The following is a 10,277-nucleotide window of genomic DNA, read 5'->3' on the forward strand; positions in this document are numbered from 1 at the left end:
TCTTGTGGTTTGGAGACTAGGTTGCTGCAACTGTTCCTGCAACTGTTCTTCAAAAGTTTTAGCCTCCAGTCCTCTCATCACGTTTGTTAGAAACGAAGAAAAACGAAATGCACAGGTCCAGTATAGGTGGTACCTTGCTCAACAGTAGTAACTGTGAGAGGGATCTTGGAGTCCTAGTGGACAACCATTTAAATAGGAGCCAGCCCTGTGCAGCAGCTGCCAAAAAAGCCAACACAGTTCTAGCCTGCATCAACAGAGGGGGAGAATCAAGATCACGTGAAGGGTTAATACCACTTTATAAAGCCTTGGTAAGGCCACACTTGGAATACGGCGTTCAGCTTTGGTCACCACGATGTAGAAAAGATGTGAAGACTCTGGAAAGAGTGCAGAGAAGAGCAACAAAGAGGATTAGGGGAATGGAGGGTAAAACATACGAAGAACGGTTGCAGGAACTCGGCATGTCTAGTCTGATGAAAAGAAGGACCAGAGGAGACATGATAGCAGTGTTCCAATATCTCAGGGGTTGCCCCAAAGAAGAGGGAGTCAAGCTATTCTCCAAGGCACCTGAAGGTAGAACAATAAGCAATGGCTGGAAACTAATTAAGGAGCGAAAGCAACTTAGAACTGAGGAGAAATTTCCTGACATTTAGAACAATTAATCAGTGGAACAACCTGCCTCCAGAAGTTGTGAATGCTCCAACACTGGAACTTTCTCAGAAGAGATTAGACAGTCATTTGTCTGAAGTGGTGTAGGGCTTCCTGCCTAGGCAGGGGATTGGAGTAGAAGACCTCCAAGGTCCCTTCCAACTGTTATTCTATTCTATTCTATTCTAAATGTTGAATAAACTTCTTCCTCTTCAAGCAGTGACTTTAGTATCATTTTTATGCGATTCCTGGCTCAAACCTGGACCAAAATGTTCTTCTGACATGCGAGTTGGGGATTTTGAAAGATGGAGTTGAAGCTCTTGAGGGGTTCCAATTGAGAAGACCTTCCAGATGGCCAAGTTCCACTTGCTCTTAAGTCCAAAGGGCCACCCAGAACCTCATAGCCAGGCTTGTGAATAAGTGTATGGTTGTGATGCAGCAAGTAACGCAAAAGGTGAGCTGAGCTGAGCTGGACTTTGAAGGTTTCCACACCTGCCACCCATCTCACCAAGCTTCCAACCCTTCATTGTAATTCTGGAAAGAGAAGAAACAAATCAAAGCGTCAGAATTGGGAGACTCTCCAGGACAAAAATTGGCTTGCAAATCTCTGCTCATCAGCAGCTCTGCAGGGTTTTGGCGGTCGGCTCTTCTCCAAATCACAGGGGCAGTTTTGTGCTGCCTCCAGAGTCTGGCATCAGTGAGGCAGAGGAACAATGGGAGCCTGTTCCCACTTGCGCGCATGCGCAGAGCTGTCAGAAGGCAAGAGTACTTAAGACAAAAAGGAGAGACTCGGGAGTAAGGCTTGGAGATGATTGACCCCTCCCATAAGACATAAAAGAGGAGCAAAGGGATGTGAGCCTTTGCAGGAAGCAAGTTTGTTCGTTCTGGTCGGTTCAAGCTCTGAGAAGCTCCGATTGACTCTCTGCTCAGTTTGGCCTTGCAAAACTGATTGGCAGTTAGGTCTCTGGCAGCGGTTCAAGGGAGATAAAGGTGGGTGCTTATCAGCATTGTCCCAAAAGACTGTGGCAGACTTCCGTAGGACTCTTCACAGACTATGAATCATTACGGTCTGGGAATGAACATAATTTTCAGCCGTCTAAATAAAAAGAGGGTTTTTGGGACTGAGCGTGTGATTTTTATTGTCTCAGGAAGCCTCTACACTAGGTAGAGGCAGATATTTCTCTCTCTCTGGGCACAATGAGAATATATTTGCTGAACAAAACTCCTCAGTGGCAACAGGAAGAGCATCCGGCCACTAAACACACAGTTCGATTCAGTTGCCTAGACTCCATCCCGCAGGGGATTATTCCGATATTTGAGGGGCTCCTACAAAGACAAGGAGGTCGAACTATTTTCCCGGGTCCCTGGGAGAACTGCACACTTACATTAACTTTTGAAGCTTGCAGTGTCTTTGTCTTAATCCTTGGCATAGCTGCCTGACCCCTTCATCTCTCAGGCTGTTATCCCCCAGGTTCAGCTCCAAGAGGATATCGCTGGTTTCCAAGACGGAGGCCAGGTCTCCACAGGCACCGGCGGTCAGACCGCAGGAGTGTTAGCTGCAATGGAAGGCAAGGACACCCGTGGGCCCATCATGCTTGGGAGATTGGGAAATCCCCCGTGATGTTTCCAGACAGATCTAGCCAGGAGGTGAATCCTTTATTCATCTGGCCAGAAAGTGGGCTGGTCCTTTGGGATATGAGCTGGTGGACAACAAGGAACACAGGGGCCCCCTCTGCTGTGCTCTGACACTTTCCATTCATGGTATCACCAGATGTGTCCAAACAACACAATGTCAGGTTTCCTAAAAATGGGGCCCTCCCTTAGCTCTGGCGAGGCTGGAGCCCTCCCAGTCAAAACTTTGTGCCCCCATTTTGGTGGGCGTGGCTTGGTGAGGGGGTCATATGACTGAGTGCGTGTGAGTGACATCAAGTTGGCCACACCTACCTCAGTCACATGCTCCCCCATCTAGCCACACCCACTGAACCGGTAGTAAAAAAAAATTGAAACCCACCCCTGGGATGATGGATGGAGTTCCAGCCCTCCCAGAATTCCAGATTGCCATCAGAGTCAACCCCTTGTCCAAGGAATCCGAAGTCAGGACAAGAAGCAACCGATGGAAAGTGATCCAGGACACTTACATGAGTCCCTGTAGCGGGGAAGACGGGGACTTCAGCCCTCGGCACAGCAGCTTTGCTCCCCCGTCGCCTAGGGAGTTCAGCCCCAGGTTGAGTTCCAGGAGGGAGGAGCTGGATTCCAGGACTTGGGAAAGGGGCTGACAGGTGGCAGCTGTGAGGTTGCAGGAGGGCAGCCTGTAGGAGACAGAGATTTGGAGGGGGGTGGGGTGAAGGATTTGCACCGGGATTATAGAATCATAGACTCCCAGGGTTGGAAGGGACCCCTGGAAGTCTTATCCTCCATCCCCTTATACAATACAATACAATGGCAGAGTTGGAAGGGACCTTGGAGGTCTTCTAGTCCAACCCCCTGCCTAGGCAGGAAACCCTATACCGTTTCAGGCAAATGGCTATCCAACATCTTAAAGATTTCCAGTGTTGGGGCATTCACAACTTCTGGAGGCAACTTCTGTTCCACCGATTAATTGTTCTCATTGTTAGGAAATTTCTCCTTAGTTCCAGGTTGCTTCTCTCCTGGATTAGTTTCCACCCATTGTTTCTTCTCCTGCCCTCAGGTGCTTTGGAGACTAGCTTGACTCCCTCTTCTTTGTGGCAACCCCTGAGATATTGGAAGACTGCTATCATGTCTCCCCTGGTCCTTCTTTCTATTAAACTAGAGATACCCAGTTCCTGCAACCGTTCTTCATATGTTTTAGTCTCCAGCTCCCTAATCCTCTTTGCTCAAGTCCTTCTACTATCCCAGACAAATGTTGCCCAATCTTTTCCTGACAGCCTTAAGAGGATTGATTGATTGATAGAGATGTATAGATACATACAGATATAGGTGTGCACACACACAAACACACACACAAAATATAGATATTGGATGGATGGATGGAGATGGATAGATAGATAGATAGATAGATAGATAGATAGACAGACAGACAGACAGACAGACAGACAGACGATAGATGGATAGATACACACATACATACATAGAGATGGAGGTTGGATGAATAGATGGATTGATGGATAGAGAGAGAGAGAGAGATGATAGTGAAGGATAGTTGGATGGATAGGTACACACACACAGATGGATGAATAGATGGATCGACAGATGGACTGATGGATAGAGAGATGATAAGAGATGGATGGTTGGATGGATAGATAGATAGGTAGGTAGGTAGATACACACACACACACACACACACACACACACATACAGATAGGGGGAGATGGAGGATGGATGAATAGATGGATGGATGGATGGAGAGATGGAGGGAGGGAAGGAAGGGGAGTGGGAAAGAAGAAACAAGGGAAGGAAAGAGGGAGGGAGGGAAGAAGATACCTAACCTTTGATGTCTATAATGATTTTGATATTATGGGAATGTCTTGAAACACAGTCAATTGTAAAGCGAAACAGTGGATGTTGTATTGTCTTTTACCAGTTATTGGTTGTTGTATTTTTCTTTTAGTAATAAAAATACTTTAATTAAAAAAAAAAAAGACGGAGGCCAGGTCTCCACAGGCACCGGCGGTCAGGCCGCAGGAGTGTAAGCTGCAATGGAAGGCAAGGACACCCGTGGGCCCATCATGCTTGGGAGATCGGGAAATTCCCGGTGATGTTTCCAGACAGATCTAGCCAGGAGGTGAATCCTTTATTCATCTGGCCAGAAAGTGGGCTGGTCGTTTGGGATATGAGCTGGTGGACAACAAGGAACACAGGGGCCCCCTCTGCTGTTCCCTGACACTTTCCACCGATTAATTGTTCTCATTGTTAGGAAATTTCTCCTTAGTTCCAGGTTGCTTCTCTCCTGGATTAGTTTCCACCCATTGTTTCTTCTCCTGCCCTCAGGTGCTTTGGAGACTAGCTTGACTCCCTCTTCTTTGTGGCAACCCCTGAGATATTGGAAGACTGCTATCATGTCTCCCCTGGTCCTTCTTTCTATTAAACTAGAGATACCCAGTTCCTGCAACCGTTCTTCATATGTTTTAGTCTCCAGCTCCCTAATCCTCTTTGCCCAAGTCCTTCTACTATCCCAGACAAATGTTGCCCAATCTTTTCCTGACAGCCTTAAGAGGATTGATTGATTGATTGATTGATTGATTGATTGATAGAGATATATAGATACATACAGATATAGGTGTGTACACACACAAACACACACACACAGTATAGATATTGGATGGATGGATGGATGGATGGATGGATGGATGGATGGATGGATAGATAGATAGATGATAGATGGATAGATACACACATACATACATAGAGATGGAGGATGGATGAATAGATGGATTGATGGATAGAGAGAGAGATGATAGTGAAGGATAGTTGGATGGATAGGTACACACACACACACAGATGGAGGATGGATGAATAGATGGATCGACAGATGGACTAATGGATAGAGAGATGATAAGAGATGGATGGTTGGATGGATAGATAGATAGGTAGGTAGATACACACACACACACACACACACACAGAGAGAGAAAGACAGAGGGGGAGATGGAGGATGGATGAATAGATAGATGGATGGTTGGATGGAGAGATAGGTAGGTAGGTAGATTTAAATTTAAAGGGCTGGGGCGGGCACAATGAGGTGGTGTGGGATGAGGGAATGTGACCTTCTCGTTTGCTCCCGCACCCCGGGGGGGGGGGTGAGGCTTCTCACCTGAGGCTCTGAAGTGGGCAGGTGGGCTGAAGCAGCCATTCACACAAGGAGGAGACCCCGGAATCCTCCAGGGGGTTTTCACCCAAGTCCAGACTGCTCAGCCTTGCGTTGGTCATCACGACAGGTGCCAGGGCTTTGCAGGCAGAGGGGGAAAGGCCACAGCGGTTCAGCCTGTGGGAATTGGGAGACACACACACAAACAAAATATGGTGGAGGAAATCAGCCGACACAAACACAACTTCCAGGGAGAATAGGGACAGTGAACCTTTTAGGCACCAAGTGCCCAAACTGCGTGTGTGCACTTCCAAAGTGAAAGGTGTGCGCAGATGCACAGACATGCATGCGCGCATGCACACATATGCAGCAGAGACCCAAAGACCGGCTGGACGGGGGTGGTGGTATCCCAACACCGGCAGTGGGGCAAGAGGTGAGATCTTTTTCTTTCATGAGCTTCTGTTTCATTATTTGCAGGGAAAGAGAAGCTCACAAAAGAAACACCCCACGCAGATCTTTTTTTCCAAAGGTTTTTTTTTGTTTTTTGTTACATATTTTAATTTCTTTTGTGAACAAAGTCTTCTCCTGCCCCCCCCCCCCCGTTTACATAATCTATTATGCATATTACATTTTACATCATATTTCCATTTTACCTTTCAGTCATCTTATTTTTATTCCATATTCTCCCGCTTAATTTTAATTTTTTTTCTTAATATATAAACAATATCCTTTTGCCTCTCAAAGTTAATCAAATTTAACATATCATTAACATCTTGTTCTGCCCTCAAGTGCTTTGGAGAATAGCTTGACTCCCTCTTCTTTGTGGGAGATATTGGAAGGCTGCTATCATTTCTCCCCTAGTCCTCCTTTCTATTAAACTAGACATACCCAGTTGCTGCAACTGTTCTTCATATGTTTTAGTCTCCAATCCCCTAATCCTATTTGTTGCTCTTCTCTGCACTCTTTCCAGAGTCTCCACATCTTTTCTACATCGTGGTGAGCAAAACTGAATGCAGTATTCCAACTGTGGCCTTACCAAGGCCTTATAAAGTGGTATCAACCCTTCACGTGGTCTTGATTCTCTCCCTCTGTTGATGCAGCCTAGAACTGTGTTGGCTTTTTTGGCAGCTGCTGCACATGGCTGGCTCCTATTTAAATAGGAGTATAGTTCTTGAATGTCCGATTTGCCTGTAGGGCTGGTTTTTCGTGCTTTGGGGGCTTCAGGGAAGCCTCCGGAGGGCGAAAAATGGCCTCAAAAGAAGGCTGAAGTCAGCTGGCCAGTGTGCCTGTGTGCCCTGACAAATGGCTGTGTGTGCCACCTGTAGCATCCATGCCATAGGTTCACCATCACGGGTGTAAGGTTTCCTGCCTGAGCAGGGAATTGGACTAGAAGACCTCCAAGGTCCCTTCCAACTCTTTGATTCTGTTATTGCCTCGTTTTCATACTCTGACGATCAGCCATCGGGTCACAGTTTTTCAACCTTGTCCACTTCGAAGACGGGTGGGTTTCAACTCCCACGGTTGTTAAGCGAATCCAGCTTCCCCATTGCCTGTCAGGAGGTCGCAAAAAGGTATCGTGTGACACCCCGCCCCCAGGACACTGCAATAGTCATAAACATGAGACAGTTGCCAAGCGTGTAAAGTTTTATCACGTGACCCTGGGGATGCTGCAATGGTCGTAAGGATGAAAAACAGTCCTAAGTCACTTTTTTCAGTGCCCTTGTAACTTCGAACAGTCACTAAATGAACTGTTGTAAGTCAGAAAGAGGGATGGGATTCAGCCTGTTCGGGCGAGCTGGATGCTAATTTCATCTGGTTGGATGAACCGGTAGTTGGAAGGAGTGGCTGGCCCCTCCCTCCCCCTCCTAAGAGTCTCCACATGGCCCGTTCATCATGCCAGGTAAGTGCAGGGCCCATGCAGAGGCTCGGGAAGGGCAAAATACAGGCCTCCTGGAAGTTCCGGAAGTTTGGAAATGGGCCTATTTCCGGCTTCTGGAAATCCTCCAGACCAGGGGAGGCTCAAGGCTTTCCTTGAGCCTCCGGAACCTGGGGAGGGTGAAAATGCCCCCTCATGGTGCAGGGACTGAGTAGGCCACGCCACCCATGGCCACACCCAACCAGCAACCTGGCAGACAACCAGTTGCTAAAAATTTTCAATCCCACTGTCAACTCATTACGTTGCATGGTGAGGAAAGTGGGGAGCGCATTCCACTCATACCTTCAGCTAGAGTAGGATCTCAGATTACTACAGCAGGCTTTGGAGGGGTGCACCTCATTGGAGAATGTGATTTATGACACAGATTGAGGGGAAGGAAGGAAAGGGGTAAAGTTCAGTTATAATTCAAATGAGGTTAGATTTGACTGCAATGGGGTATTGCTGAAATGGTGCTCCTAATAAACGACTGTTTTGCTTTTGAAACTTGGCTTGAGGCTCATGAATCAATTAGGGCATCTTTCAGAAGTCTGACAGCCACCCCTGCTAAGAGACTATCGGTATTGATTGCGATCCAGGACAAACAAATGATATATATTTTGAACCCATGGCCAATTCAACTGTCCCTTGGGCCTCCTTACTGGATCTCTGAAGATTTCAGAAATCCTGGCAAAAGTTGTTGGAATCTTTGTGGTCCAAACTCATAGCCAGAGAGACGGACCGAATTCATAGTTTCAGCAACTGACAGGCAAAATGAGAAAGCTTCAAGGTCCAGCCTGATCAAAAGTTGTGTTCTGAGATCCAAATCGTGGATGTCCTTTATTGCTCTCTGGGCAAAGACGGCGTCCTTCATGCCATAAATACAATGACACAATTCCAGCAGAACCTTTTCCCCTTTAAAGGGGTGAGTTTTGGCTTCCTGATCCACCCACCTTAGCAATTCTGGCCAAACTTTAGTCCTGGATAGTTTGAAGGACCACAATTCTTGAAGGACACTCATCCTTTCCACGTTGCACAAGCCGTAGAGAAAACGGATCAACACGAGGTACCTGCTGGTGCGCTCCTTCTGATCTCCAAATACCTCACTCAGGTCTCGGTAAGGTGCCCCAGTGGTCTCCTCAGTGTCCAGCAGGTAGAACAAGGCTGCAAAGAATTCCTGGAAACTCAGGTGAGTGAATCTGTTCAAGGTTTCCACCTGAACATCTTCTTCATGGAAGACCAACGTTCTGTGGAGTATTCCATCTTTTGCTAAAGAGCACAGCTCTTCCAGGTGACTTGGCCTGGAATTGGTACCCAAAAAACTCGAGGAGACGCAGGTGAATTTTGGTGAGTGTTGCAGTTTCAGGGATATCTTGAAGGAGTTCTGCCTGTGGGTTTTGTTGGAAAATGGAACCAATGACCCAACAGGTTGCGGGGAGGAAGCACATCCTGAAAAGAGTTTCATTTCTTTGGATCAGTTCAAAGATCTGGTTGGCTTGTTCCGTATTTTGAAAGACGTGGCGGAAACATTCCTTCCTCTGAAGAGGGTCAAAGCCCAACACGTCTACCAGGAGTGGTGATCTCAGACACTTCAACAGCAGGCTCCCACCCATGGGCCTTGTGGTCACCAGGAGATGACACTTGGGAGGATCTTTTTCTTGAGTGGACCCATCAACAGGTTCACCACCTCTTGCTTTTGATGGGGATCCTTGTCCAGCATATCAGTTGGGACATCAGAGAGCTTCAAGTCCTCAAGACCATCAATGATGATGAGGAGGTTGTCTTGGTTGGCCAAAACGTCCTCCATGGAAACCATTTCTGGAGGACGGCTGTTGAGGCTGCATTCATAAGCTTGGTGCCACATCGGAGGGCGTTGCAAGAGATATAAAAGGCATACTTAAACTTGTTTGGCCATAGTTTATCGGATGCCCAGTCCAACATGAATTTCCACGTGGCTGTGGTTTTACCTACTCCAGAAGGTCCAAGCAACAGGACAGTTTTTGAGTTTTCTCCTTCAGGATGGGGATGAAATAAGTTCTCCAGATCAACTTTTGGGCCATCTTCTCGATGGTTCTTAATCTCCTGGTGCTTTCTTTCCACAGCCATCACCTCATGACTTTTCGTGGGCAGATCTGCTCTCCTCTTCAGAAGAAGTTCTACAAAGTCCTCTCGGAGGGACATCCTCTGATCGGGGTGAGGGCCAAGTTGAGGAAGATTTTGAAAAACCTCTTGGATGTGCCTCTTATATTTCCTCCTGCGATCTATAGAAACACACCAAAAGAAAAGATTCCTCATTCAGCAGCAGATATCATACAGGTGGTCATTGACTTACCACAGTTCATTTTCTGACCATTCAAAGTTATAAAGGCAATGAAAAAAGTGACCGATGCCCGTATCTCACACTTACAACCATTGCAGCATCTCTGTGATCACTCTGTCAGGTTTCCTAAAAATGCCCTAATTGATTCATGAGTTTTGAGCCAAGTTTCAATACAAAACTAGTCATTTATTAGGAGCATCCTAGATCTTTTGGCAGTCAGATCTGACCTTTGTTTGAGTTATAGCTGAACTTTACCCGTTTCTTCCCTCCCCTCAGTCTGTGTCATAAATCACATTTCCCAATGAGGTGCACCCCTCCCAAGCCTGCTGCGGTAATCTGAGATCCGACTTTAGCTGAAAGTAGCGTGGAAAGCGCTCTCCCCCCCTTCTCTCGCTGGCAACATTAGAAGTTGACACACACACACGATCAAAATTCAGATGCTTGGCAACTGATTCATATTTATGATGGTTGTATTTAGGGGTCAAGTGCACAGCACAGGGCCCTAAAATCAAACTCATTTTGCATCCTCCACCTCTGTGCTGAATCTCAGGCACTCTCTAGCTCAGGAAGAGACACCTGGGTACATGGGTTGAGCATGCAAAGAATAAGAAGAA

The 10,277-nt window shown here is 46.9% G+C and overlaps 1 pseudogene across 1 annotated transcript; it reads right to left on the reverse strand.

Annotated features, from left to right (window-relative positions):
• Positions 1-865: 865 nt before the first annotated feature.
• Positions 866-9,581, reverse strand: LOC148049516 (NACHT, LRR and PYD domains-containing protein 3-like; annotated as a pseudogene). The gene is made up of 5 exons (XR_015695408.1): positions 8,006-9,581; positions 5,438-5,608; positions 2,784-2,954; positions 2,031-2,192; positions 866-1,179 (listed from the first exon to the last, which is right to left on the reverse strand). The product of XR_015695408.1 is annotated as an NACHT, LRR and PYD domains-containing protein 3-like (transcript).
• Between the last annotated feature and the right edge of the window lie 696 nt (positions 9,582-10,277).

This window comes from Thamnophis sirtalis, unplaced genomic scaffold (assembly GCF_051295495.1).
Source record: "Thamnophis sirtalis isolate CommonGarterSnake01/CBP01778 unplaced genomic scaffold, rThaSir2_p1.2 scaffold_1, whole genome shotgun sequence".
Taxonomy (NCBI): Eukaryota; Metazoa; Chordata; class Lepidosauria; order Squamata; family Natricidae; genus Thamnophis; species Thamnophis sirtalis.